General features: G+C 40.1%; 1 non-coding gene across 1 annotated transcript; it reads left to right on the plus strand.

The window, feature by feature from the left end:
* Window positions 1–11,608: 11,608 nt before the first annotated feature.
* LOC131230104 (small nucleolar RNA R71) lies at window positions 11,609–11,715 on the plus strand. Its single transcript, XR_009163828.1, has one exon. It is a non-coding gene; the product is annotated as a small nucleolar RNA R71 (small nucleolar RNA).
* Window positions 11,716–13,713: the final 1,998 nt, after the last annotated feature.

The raw sequence follows: 13,713 nt of genomic DNA on the forward strand, positions 1-13,713 counted from the left end.
GGACCTCTGTTATAAAGAGAGAAGGTGTTAGGTACCCTCTTTGCCCGAATGGGTGTACGGTCTCTAGTTTGTGTAGTAAGCTGATCTCAGGGGATAAAAATGATAGGATGCAAAGTATTAAAATGAGATTAGGCATATTTGAATTTCTGATGTGCCAAAGTCCGAAATTCCGGCAAGCTGCAGAGCATACATCCAGAGAATGTCTAGAGAAGAAAGGAGGTTAAGAGTAGATATGATGATGCTAGAATGTTATGCGAGAGGACTAGGATACCATGAGTTTCTGATGTGATAGGATCCGGTGTTCTGGCAAGTTATAGAGCATACGTTCAATGGCAACCTAGAGAAGCAGGGGGGTTGAGAAGGGAAGTAATGATGCAATTGATAAAATATGAAAGCTAGTGATGATTACATGATCTTTGGCTTGCACTTAAATGGCTTGGATGTTTGGGTGCACCATGCTTAGGAATGATTGACCCAAGCAGGACTATAAGGCTAAGAGATGGTTGGAGGAGGCTAGAGGGGGGGCTAAAAAGATAGGAACTTGAGAACTCAAGCACTCCCTCTCACTCTCACTCACTTCCTTTCTCTCTTTCTCTCCCTTTCTCTCTTTCTTTTTGTTGGTTGGTAGTTGTTTTCTTAAATGAAGAGAGGAGGGGGTATTTATAGCCTCTTGGGATGACTTTTGTGTAATTTGAAGGCTTATGAAGGGTAAATGATGATGTGACATGTTTGGATTGGTAGAGAGAAGAGAGATGCCATGTGGCACTTCTTTATAGGCTAAAGAGCTTGGTAATATGGTAAATAGTATGGATTCTAAGGTTAAATAGGTTCTAACGGAGTTAACTTTTGAGGAGAGAAATATTTATAGCTCCGGGCACATTTTTTGAGAAGAGGCGGTAATCGGATTACTGCCTCTAACGATTTTGGTCTGAAACTCAGCCAGCTGGCTTCTTGCACATTTTTCAGGAGGGGGCGGTAATCAGATTACAACCGGAGGTAATCCGATTACCGCTTCCACGTGGTTGCCTTCGAGGTTTAGCCAGTGGGCTTATTTCGAGCCCCGAGAGAGGCCTAAAGCTCATTTTGGATATTTGGCTTGAAAATGGCTCGAAACTGGCTCGACTATAAGCGGAAAATGGCTCGAAAAATGGGTTGATTTTGGGTAAAGGTTTGGGTATGCTTTGGCTTGGGTGATGGCTTGAGTTAAGGTTTAGGGTAATGAAATGGCTCAGGTTCGGCTAAGGTTTGGATCAGGTTTGGAAAGTGGCCACGGTTTTAGGTAAGGTATGGGATTTAGGTTCAGTTCATAAGAATCATCCATGCCTTATCAAATTGCTAGCCTGGGTGGGGTGTTTACACTTCTCGACTAGGTTAGAGTATTCATTAGCTGTGAGTTCGGCTGACAGATTGACAGGCAAGGAGATTTTCAACATGTCGGCGGTTGATGAGAGTTCATTGGTTAGTCATTCCTCTGTTGGAAAGCAATCTTTGCTAAGGTAATCTGACAAGTTACAACAACTATCTTCTTCTTTAAGTTCTTCCGACCGAGCCACATCACCAATAGTATTTAGACCTCCTTATACTGTAGTTGGTAGTACAGCTTCGACTCTGTTTACTACCAATTGCTCATCAGGAATAAGAATCCTCCTTTTGTAGTAAGAGGTTTGACCATCCTTGGCACAGGTGGTCCCCATCGTGAACAGTGATTGGAGGTTGACTATATTGACTAGTAACAGTTATGACCGTCATTGTGATCCTCCCTTCTCCTCTTGAGAGAGTTTCCTAACTGGGATATAATCTCCCGAGTGCACCGGTTACAGATTTAAGGACCTTGGTGCCTTCTTCTGTTGGTGATCGACCGATCACCTTGAGGATGGGAAATCCACCGACTCCTTGGTGCAAGTAAATCGTGCATTCTTCATTGATTATCTGGGTCGAGATCGATCTTTGGTCATGGGTGGTCCTGTAGATTGGCGGTGACCATGTTCACCTCAATATTGGTTGGGAATGGATCAGTGTCGATCAATATTGCCTCTTCACCATTTTTCAAGTACTTCAGTAACCCACGGTCGATGTGGTCCTGAATGACGTTCCTGAAAACAACACATTTGTTAGTTGAGTGTGATCGAGTTCCGTGCCATTTGCAGTACTCGATCTTTTTTAATTCAGCGGTTAGAGGTACCTTATGATTGATATAAACTTTAATAAAATTTTGACCAATAAGATATCAAATACCTCTTCTTCTCGGGTGATATCAAAGGTGTACACCTTTTGAGTCTTTTGTTCAGTCAAGGTGGTCGACTCCGCTTTGACCAATGATGAGCATACCAATGGCTTCTTAGCCACTACTTCAACAATTGCGATTTTGCAATTATGGTCGTTGTAATATGTCCCCAATGATGAGTTTGCTCGCTTATCCCTTTCTTAGAAGAGCTCTTCATAACGATAGACCTTTTTAGTTAAGTCATATTGTAAGTGCTTATATATTTGGCACACATAAGGTTGTCAAATTTTATAAGACAAAGATACATAGTGACATCGATTTGATTGGAACTATACTACAACTTGTGAAAATCAGCACAAGGTCGGCTTAGCATCTCAAGATTAACTCAAGATCGGTTTATCATCTTAAGACATCACTTGGTTTCAAGTTATTAAAGATTAGAAGATCTCTGTATTAGCCAACCAACATGTGATATAACCCCAGAAAGACCTTAGCTTAGGTGCTTTCGAAAATTGTTTAAATAAGTTAACTTTGGTATAATTTCACTTCAGGTTTGGTTAGCCTAACTTCTTCGGCTAACCTAACTTCAAGTTCGGGCAAAATTTCATATTTGAATATTTGAAAAATCTATTGGGCCGTGTTTAGGCGTGTGAGTTACGGTGGATTAACACGTAATACGGTGGATGGGATTCGTCAATCCATGATGTGACTAGCGAGAGTGTGTTTGGAAGGCCACCGTCTCTCCACATAGTAAGACAGATTGAATGCATTGATTGGAGTAAGTGGGATTTCAAAATCCCTACAGATACACCTCTCTCATTGCCTATCCCTTGAGCCGCACCCATTATCTTCCCCAAAACACCATCCGGACTCTGGGCGATGGGAAATCAGCTTATCCTCTCTCACCTGACCCATACGGACCGAAGACCGACATCCGTCTTCTTCCATCCAATCGGCTGTAATTGTAGTAAATGGGAGGAAATGGCGGGATTGTGTGGGTTATTTAACCCCCATTTAGAAGGTTTGGTCGTAGATGGAGGGAGAAACTTGTTCACTTCCCAAGTATAGGGTTGTGATGTAGTAGTAAACTCGGTAAGACCGAGGTCGAATCCCAAGGGACTGAAACCTGTACGTTATCTGAAACCAGGTAGAATTAGAACTAGACTAAGATGATATCTAAATTGATTATAATTTGAGGAATAATGGTGAAATATTAATGTAAAACTTAAGAAATTTAGAGGTAGGAAACTAGGGATTCAGAGGATCCACTTGTAGAGATCAGGGAGATCTTATGCCTATTTCAAGAACTCAACTGGACTTAGAGTCTCATCTTCATCCAGTTGAAGGGTGTAACCATGAAAATCAACCGAACTTCCTTTGATATAGTTTTCAAGAGATGAAAGGTATATGAATTAGAATGGATTCCATCACCAAACCATGCCCAGGAGATAGAGTAAACAACAGAATTAAACTAATTAAAAACTAATCAACATGATATGAGGGTTAGGAAGGGTTTCATCATCCAACCATGCCCAGGAGACGATGGTGAACAACAGGGCTTCCTGACATCATAATCAAAATAAGGAAAGGAACATGCTCAAAGCTATCGCAGACCCATTGTAATTTCAGTCACAACAGACCATTAAAAACTGAAAACATTCCCCATAATTAAACTAAATTCAAGATCAGTTCAATCTAAACAAAAGGCTCAAATAAAAAGTCTCCCCATTACGCTACAAGCTTCACCTCTTAGCCCTAGCTAAGAGGTTTAGCCAGACATGTTTATGATTAGGCTAAATCTCAAATAAATATAAACAACAATTAAGCAAAAGAGAAGAAAAAGAACTCTTTGAAGATCACCTGTACTCCACCCGTTCTCGGCTCCACCTTTTTTTTGTTCCCTCTCTCTCAAGTCTCCTTTTATAGATTGATGGGGTTGGGCAGTGCCAAAGGAGGTCGGTGGAGTTTCTGCACTCCATGCAGAAATTTTATGCAGCAGCACCCGCTTACGCAAGTCATTCTTGCGTTGAACCTTGGCGAGACCCATGATCGAATCCTCATGAGAAATCCATGCCGTCCATTAGACTCACAAGAAAAAATCACTCAGAGATGGCTAGTTTTAGACTGCTGATGACGTGGCCCTCTTGTCAGTACAGTTCACCGTCCATCTTCCGTTTGGATGAATAAAAACTAATCTCCACTGTCTTCTAAGATTTGGCCATCTAGGCTTGGATGAGAGGGACCTTGGGCTCTTAATGGACGGTCCAGATCCGACTGATGAAGTATGGTGGTGGCCCACAAGATTCGCCCATAGGCTCCGTTGCAAAACAGAGCCTGTGCGTTCAGCGCTGTGATGGTCGGTGGACCCACGATTGATGTCGGTTGAAAAAATCCACACCGATCATTGAACTTTACTCGAAAAACCAATTGGAAATGGATAATGTTTTATTAGAATCGGTGTGGCCCACGTCGTTTTCTATTCCGCCGTCCATTTTGCGATTGACGGTGCTCTTACATGCTTACATTTGCATGAGTCTGAAGAGAAAGCTTGGAGATGGTCACGACTCCCCTCTGGAGCAGATGGACGGTTCAGATCATTCAAAGGAGCAAGGGGTGGGCCCCACTGCGTGAAACCGGCGGACCCACATCCACCACTGTGAGAATTTTTTGGTTTGAGAAGAAGAGTCGGTCAGCGCTTGCTGACCAACTTTCGGATGTTTGGTGCACGCCCAGTGCACCTGCATACCTTGCACATGCACTACATGTATGGGTCCCATAGAGATGTTTGTGAGAAATCTACTCCGTCCATCCATTCTGCCATATCATTTAAGGCGTTGAGTCAAAAATTGAGGCATATCCAGATGTCATGTGGGCCCAAAATCGATGGTTTATGGGCTGATCTATCCATTGGGCCACTTCTACTAGGATCTAATGGTTGAAATTTGACATGTACGGTTAATTTATGGTCCTCAGGCCATGTATGGAGTTTCGAGCTGAACGAATAGTGGGAACCCCGTGATCTTGCATTCTGGATGATTTTTGGGCCACTTGAGCTTCAGTTTCCCGATTTTCTCAGATCTTGGTGTGTAATTCCGTCAATCCTGGTCCCCTGGAGTCCGTCCCTTACCTTTAGTGTCATCAGAGCATTAAATCCATGCTTTAAGCTCCCTTTTCAATCTATGCTTGTAAATACACTCTACATCACAAACATGATTAAAGCGGGCCATTAAACGGGTTCATGTTCGTAAATCCAAGCAATAACTGGGGTCTAATATGCAATATTTGACCCTCAACACAACCCCCAACCAACATTTTTCTAGTCCCGAGCAAAATATACAAAAATTAAGTTGAGAATCATAGGAGAATTTCTCAAGTGATTTTTGAAAAACTATCCAAATTTCAGAATTCAAAGGTTCATAAATGTTAGGCATAACTTTCTCCTAGATTCAAGCACACGGTAAATGTCATAATCAAGTTCAAAGTATTAATCCATCAATTAGAATGATTCTAAATATTTAGTTTCATGGGTGTATAGTATAATCTCGGCTTATCAACATGAAACTCACTTCTCTATTTCAGGATATCATTGGTAGCCAACAAGAGAATTCATGATAACCAAAATTTGCCCCACAGATCATCCTTTCGTTCCTTCAGCTTTTAATTTTTTTCAGTAAAAGTAATGCCAAGAAGGGGAATCAAATCCTCACCTACAGGGAGCAAACCTATGGTGAAGACTGTACACCCAACCCTTTTCGCATATCATCTATGGGGAATCAAATCCGCACCTATGGGGAGCAAACTTATGGTGAAGATTATTCGCCCAACCCTTTGCAAAGGTATCTGTTTTATATATATATATATATATATATATATATATATATATATATATATATATATATTATTTTACTTTTTTAGGTTAGCTTGTTAGTACACACCCATGTTGGTACACACTCCATGTTTTCCAAGTTGTGTTCAAAGTTAACCCTTTAATATCAGACTGCAACCTTAATGTGAAAGCAAGATGTGACATGTGAAATCTAACAGATACTGAATCCAAGAGTCATAAATTACCAACATCACATATCTTGAAATTCTCAGTGCGAGATTATCATCAAAATCACTTCAAATTCACAAGAAATTTAAAAAAAATTTACAAATTTTCACAATTCTTGCTCAAGATCAAGAAAATACTGATTATGTAACCTAGTCTCCCACTCCCAACCTAAAATCTACATTGGCCCCAATGTAAAAGAATAAGCATGCAATGCACATGGGACAACGAAAGTAAATGAGAAGTGATGGGAAGATAATACCTGAACGAAAGAATCAAGAGGCTTTCCATAGATATCTACGTAAGAGCGGGTCAGCACAAGAGAGAAACCAACAAAAATAAAAATAAAATCCTACCTATACCACTTTCGCAGGCGCTCTCGATTGCATTTAGCATATGCAACAAGCCTTTAAACCCCTAGGTTGCCCCTAGTGGACGAGTTGTAGTCTTGTGAGGGTTTTCAACAATGTTACGCACAAACATTGAATTAAGAAAATAAAATGGAATAAAAAGCTAGGTTGCCTGCCAGGAGTGCTAAGTTTACCATCTATCCTAAAGCAGTATAAAATAAACTACCCTAGTCCTATGAAAGCAGGAAACCTACCTATACCTCCGTCAGACTAGGAGATCAATCCTGGTAAACAGGATCAGTTAGAGGTATGGACATGTCCTCTGAATCAACTTTCTTGACAAATGGCTTTAAGCGATGCCCATTTACTTTAAACTCCTTGTCATTGTCCGAATCTCTTATCTCAATGGCCCCATGAGGATACGCAGTGACCACAATGTAAGGGCCAGTCCAACGAGATCGAAGCTTACCTGGAAAGAAATGTAATCGAGAATTATACAAAAGGACTTTTTGACCAGGTGTGAATGATTTCCGTAGAATACGTTGGTCATGAAACGCCTTCATTCTGTCCTCATAAATTCTCGAGTTCTCGTATGCGTCGTTCCGGATTTCTTCAAATTCATTCAACTGAAGTTTGCATAGAGAGCCAGTGTTGTCCAGATTGAAATTCAATTTTTGATTGCCCAGTAGGCTCTATGTTCCAACTCCACAAGCAAGTGGCAAGCCTTCCCATAGACAAGTCTAAAGGGAGACATTCCAATAGGGGTTTTAAACGCAGTACGGTATGCCCATAAGGCATCGATCAATCGAGTTGACCAATCCTTACGATCATGGTTAACCGTTTTCTCTAGGATATGTTTGATCTCCCTATTGGAAATCTCAGCTTGTCCGGTTGTCTGTGGATGGTATGGGGTGCTCATCTTGTGAGAGATACCGTATTTCTTCATTAAGCTTTCAAATGGCCTATTACAAAAGTGTGAGCCCCCATCACTAATGATAGCTCGAGGCGTTCCGAATCGGGAAAGGATGTTCTCTTTTAGAAATTTAATAACCGTGCGATGGTCATTATTCCGACATGGAATCGCTTCAACCCATTTAGTGACATAGTCTACAGCAAGCAAAATATATAGATTTTCAAAAGATTGGGGGAATGGTCCCATGAAACGAATGCCCCAACAATCAAATGCCTCGATGATAAAAATGGGATTCAAGGGTATCATATTTCGACGGGACAACGCTCTCAATTTCTGACAACGCTCACAGGCTTTGCAAAACTCATGAGTGTCCCTGAACATAGTGGGCCAGTAAAAGCCACACTACAAAATCTTGGCTGTGGTCTTTTTAGCAGAAAAGTGACCACCACAGGCCTGTGAATGACAGAAAGAGATGACACTCTGATGCTCAACGTCTGGCACACACATCTCCTTAAGATTTGGTCTGGCTAATATTTAAATAAATATGGATCGTCCCAAAAAAAGTTGGGTACCTTGGTAAAAAATTTCTTCTTATCTTGCGCAGTCCAATGTGTCGGTATGGAACCTGTGGCAAGATAACTAGCAATATCAGCGAACCAAGTTGAATGGGAGACTCTGAACAGTTGTTCATCAGGGAACATATCATTAATATGAGTTGCCTCAAGGGAATCAAAGGTATTGAGGCGAGAAAGGTGATCGGCCACTACGTTTTCTACTCACTTTTTATCTTTAATTTTCAAATCAAATTCTTGGAGTAGAAGGATCCATCTTATCAGGCGGGCTTAGAATCATTTTTAGAAAGAAGATACTTGAGTGCCGCATGATCTGTGTAAATAATGATCTTGGATCCAATCAGGTAGGACCTAAATTTGTCCAAGGCGAACACTACGGCTAAGAGTTCATTTTCCGTAGTCAAATAGTTCACTTGGGCATGATTTACAGTCCTACTCGCATAATGAATGACGTAAGGCCTCTTACCTTTTCTTTGACCTAGAACTGCTCTAAGAGCATAATCAGAAGCATTGCACATAAGCTCAAAAGGAAGGCTCCAGTCGGGTGGTTGTATGATGGGTGCACTAGTCAACATGCCCTTAAGCTTAATGAAGGCTTCCTGACATGTCTCAGTCCACTCGTATGGTGCATCCTTTTGAAGTAAATTACATAAAAGGATGAGAGAGGAGACTAAAGTCCTTTATGAATCACCTATAAAATCCTGCGTATCCTAAGAAGGATTGCATGTCTCTAATATTCTTGGGTAGAGGTAGGTTAGAGATAAGATCGATTTTTGCCTTATCCACCTCGATTCCTTTGGTTGAGATAATATGTCCAAGGACAATTCCCTTATGAACCATGAAATGACACTTCTCCCAATTAAGTACTAAGTTCTTTTCTTCACATCTTTTCAGCACACATTTAAGACTCTCTAAGCACTCGCTAAAAGATGAACTGAAAATAGAGAAATTGTCCATGAAGACGTCTAGATATTTCCCCACTATGTCAAAAAAGATACTCATCATACATCGCTGAAAGGTGGCAGGGGCATTACATAATCCGAATGGCATCCTTCTTTAAGCAAAGGTGTCGTAGGGACATGTAAATGTGGTCTTTTCCTGATCTTCAGGAGCGATTTCAATCTGATTGTAGCCCAAATACCCGTCAAGGAAACAGTAATAGGAATGACCAGCTAGCCTTTCCAAGATTTGATCAATGAAGGGCAAAGGAAAGTGGTCCTTCCTCATGACGGTATTCAGCTTCTTGTAGTCAATGCACATTCTCCAACCAGTAGTAACTCTTGTTGGTACGAGTTCATTATTGGCATTGGCTACGATGGTGATCCTGGACTTCTTAGGAACCACCTGAGTTGGACTCACCCATTGACTATCGGATATGGGGTATATGATACCCACATACAATAGTTTAAGAACCTCAGCCTTAACCACTTCCCTCATGTTTGGATTTAGTTTACGTTGTGATTACCGAGCGGTCTTCGCATTATCCTCAAGATATATGCGGTGAGTACAAATCGAGGGGTCGATTCCCTTAAAGTCTGCTATCGTCCATCCAAGGGCTCCCTTATGCTCAATGAGAGTAGATATGAGTATACTCTCCTATTCTTTCTCCAGGTGGGCAGAGATCACCACCGAGTATGTCTCATCTTTACCTAAATAAACATATTGCAAATCAGAGGGTAAAGGTTTTAGGTCAAGCTTCGATGGCTTGAGGTTAGACGGTAGAGGCACTACATCAATTTGGGGCAACTCTTCAAATTGTGGCCTCCACCGGTTAACTTCAAGTACCGGCGCAGTATCAAGCAAGGCACACGTCTCCCTAATCATGTCATCATCAAAATTATGGGAGTGGGTTAGGCACATCTCTAGAGGGTCAGAGGATAAGGTCAGAGGTGTCATATCTTCCATTAAAGAGTCAATCATGTTAATGTCATGAAAATCGTCATCATCCTCTAAGTTTCTGCCGTTATTGAAAAAGATGTTTGACTCTAATGTCATATTCCCAAAAGACATAGTCATGACACCATTCCTGCAATTGATAATTGCGTTTAAAGTGGCAAGGGATGGGCGACCAAGAATGACGGGAATCTGAGTGCTCATGTTATTGATGGGCTCGGTGTTCGGGATGATAAAATCTACAGGGTAGTAAAATCTATCAACTTAGACCAACACATCCTCAATTATCCCTCTTGGTACACGAATAGAGTGATCAGCAAGTTGTAGTGCGGTTAGGGTGGGTTTTAATTCACCCAAACCTAACTGTTTGTATACCGAGTAGGGAATCAAATTGACTCTCGCTCCTAAGTCAAGAAGTGCATGATCAATTTGATGGTCCCCGATTACACATGATATGGTTGGGCTACCGGGATCTTTGAATTTCTGTGGCACGTCTTGCTTTAGGATGACACTCACTTTCTCGGTCAAGAAGATCTTCTTTTGAATACTCTGCCGTCGTTTGGTCGTGCATAAGTCTTTCAAGAATTTGGCATATGAAGGTATTTGTTTTACGACATCAAGTAGAGAAATGTTGACTTTCACTTGTTTCAACACTTCTAGAATATCCTGAGAGTTAGAGAGGGGTTTTGGTGTGACCAACCGTTGGGGAAATGGAGCAACTAGCTTTTCTAGAAGTTCCGGTTCTAATTTTTGTGGGGCCTCACTAGATCCATCATTGTTGTCCTATTCTGGTTCTTAAGGCTTTTCGAGCCTAACCGAGAGGGTTTTATCAATGATCTTCCCACTCCTAAGATTGGTGATAGATTTAACGTGCTCCATTTGATTTGAAGAGTTGGGATTACTTATCTCGTATTGTGGTTTAGGATTGGGGAGCGGTTGTGCAGGAAACATCCCCTTTTCTATAACCGTCATACATGAATCCATCTTTTGCATAAAATCTCGCATTGCCTGGGTCAGCTCTTGCATGGAATTTTGAACCGGTTCTTCTTGAGGTTTCCCGTGATTTGGATTTTGATTGAAGAAACTTTGAGGGGTAGCAGTTTGTCCATTTCTCCAACTAAAGTTTGGATGATTTTCTAACCAGGATTGTACGTATTAGAAGTCGGTCCATTGAAAGGTCTTTGATAAGTATTTACGGCATTGGATTGTTTATTCAACACTTCTCGAAAGGTGGGTATCGTAGGACAATTTTCAGTTGTATGAATGTTGCAATCACATATGCCGCAAACACTTTCATTAACCTTTTCCTTCCTTCCTTCCATGGCCTCAACTTTTCTTATTAGCGTAGTCACTTTATACTTGAGATCATCATCTTCTTTCAAGAGATACAATCTGCATTTCTCCTTAGATTGAGTCAGCCTAGACGTGGTGTTCGATTTTGGGTAATAGTCCTATGATTGTGTTTTTTCAGCAAGACTATTGAGGTAATCCCATACCTCGTCAACATTGTTATTAATGAATTCTCCATTACACATTGCCTCGACCATTTGGTGCATGGAAGATATCAGTCCATCATAGAAAAAAATTGTAATGCGCCACGTTTCAAAGGCGTGTTGTGGGCATGAACTGATCAAATCCTTGAATCTTTCCCAACATTGGTAAAATGTTTCATCCTCCTTTTGGGTGAAGTTCATGATTGCTTTTCTAAGGGTAATCATTTTATGATGTGAAAAAAATTTCTTTATAAATTCTCTCTGCATATCATTCCATGTGCCAATGGATCTAGGACGTAGTGAATGTAACCACGTCTTAGCCTTCTCCTTCAAGGAAAAAGGAAAGAGTCTCAGCCTGACTGTGTCCTCAGACACATTTTAAAAATATAAAGTGGATATGATCTCATCAAACTCTTTCAAATGTAGATATGGTTCTTCAGATTCAAGCCCATGGAACTTAGGAAGGAGTTGGATAACCTCTGGCTTGATGTCCATATGTCCGGTATTTTCAGGAAAAATCATGCATGAGGGCGTACTCACCCCCGCTGGTTATAAATAATTTCATAAAGTACGAGGCGAGGGTGCTTGATGCACCTCATTCTCATCCCGAATGTCCTCCACCCTAGGTTGGGGTAGAAGAGGTTGGTTTTCAGCCATCACTTCAATTAACTCAGAGGATTTTGAGTAGTGTTTAGTCTTGCGATGGATAGTTAACCCCTCAACCAATCCTCCTTCAGTCAAGAGACGTCGAGTGTTGTCACGGGCCCACTTGGGCATGAAATACTCGCAGCCCTCAATCTAATTTGAAACCTAATCCTAAGAAAGGAAAAGAAAATCTATAAAGAAAAAGAAGGTTGGAAAGAAATTACCAAATTGGAGTCCCTAAGTTAAAAACCTGGAAAACAAAACAAAATAAGTTAGATTCTAAAAAGAGAAGAACTAAAATTAGAAAATTCTTAAAAAGAAAGATGGAAGTAAACTAGTTTCTAAAAGAAGAAATTCCTAAAAGAAAGTGAAAATTTCTAAAATAAATTAGGAAAAAAAGTTAGATTCTAAAAGAATTAGAATTAGAAACTTGCTATAAAAAAAAAAGGAAAACAAATCCTAATCTAGAAATAGCAAGGAAGAAACTAAGAAAGAAATTACCAATTTAGAAACTTATCTCAGAATCCTACAAAACGGGAAAGTTGGGTTAGTTTCTAAAAAGGGAAAAACTTTCTAAAATAAATGAAAGCCTAGAAATAAAAATTTTCTAAAATAAAATAAAATAGAAAGTTAGTTTCTAAAAAAAAAGAAACCTAGAATAAGAAAGTTTCTAAAACTAAAATCCTAATTCTAAAAATAGAAAAAGTAGAGAAGTTAAAAGGGGTGTACTAAATTAGAAGTTTATGTCGATATCCTACAAAACAAGGAAAACAGATTAGTTCTAAAAATCAAATAGAAATAAAAATCTGAAACTAAAGTTTGTAAAATCCTAATCTTAAACTAATTTTAAACCTAATTAATTTCAGAAAATCGCAACTGTCAATCCCCGGCAAGGGCGCCAAAAACTTGTTCACTCCCCAAGTATAGGGTTGTGATGTAGTAATAAACTCGGTAATACTGAGGTCGAATCCCAATGGACTGAAACATGTACGTTATCTGAAACTAGGTAGAATTAGAACTAGACTAAGATGAAATCTAAATTGATTATAATTTGAGGAATAATGGTGAAATATTAATGTAAAACTTAAGAAATTTAGAGGTAGGAAACTAGGGATTCAGAGGATCCACTTGTAGAGATCAGGGAGATCTTATGCCTGTTTCAAGAACTCAACTGGACTTAAAGTCTCATCTTCATCCAGTTGAAGAGTGTAACCATGAAAATCAACTAAACTTCCTTTGATATAGTTTTCAAGAGATGAAATGTATATGAATTAGAATGGATTCCATCACCAAACCATGCCCAGGAGACAAAGTAAACAACAGAATTAAACTTACCCTTGGTAAACAGGCATCCTTGCAATCGGAAGGTTGTTTTCCGGTCCGGTGTTGTCGGGGATTCAGAGGTATCTCCATCGACTTTCAAACTAAATCCCAAAATCGAAGGTATGGATTGTTGCATGCGCGCAAATGACGTAGTATTTCCATGTCATAGAGCTTACATGAGATTAGATATCTTCTTCTATGAATATAAAGTGTTACTAACAAGTTGGGTTTGGGTTTTTTCTTATGGGG

The sequence above is a fragment of the Magnolia sinica genome, chromosome 16 (assembly GCF_029962835.1).
Source record: "Magnolia sinica isolate HGM2019 chromosome 16, MsV1, whole genome shotgun sequence".
NCBI lineage: Eukaryota > Viridiplantae > Streptophyta > Magnoliopsida > Magnoliales > Magnoliaceae > Magnolia > Magnolia sinica.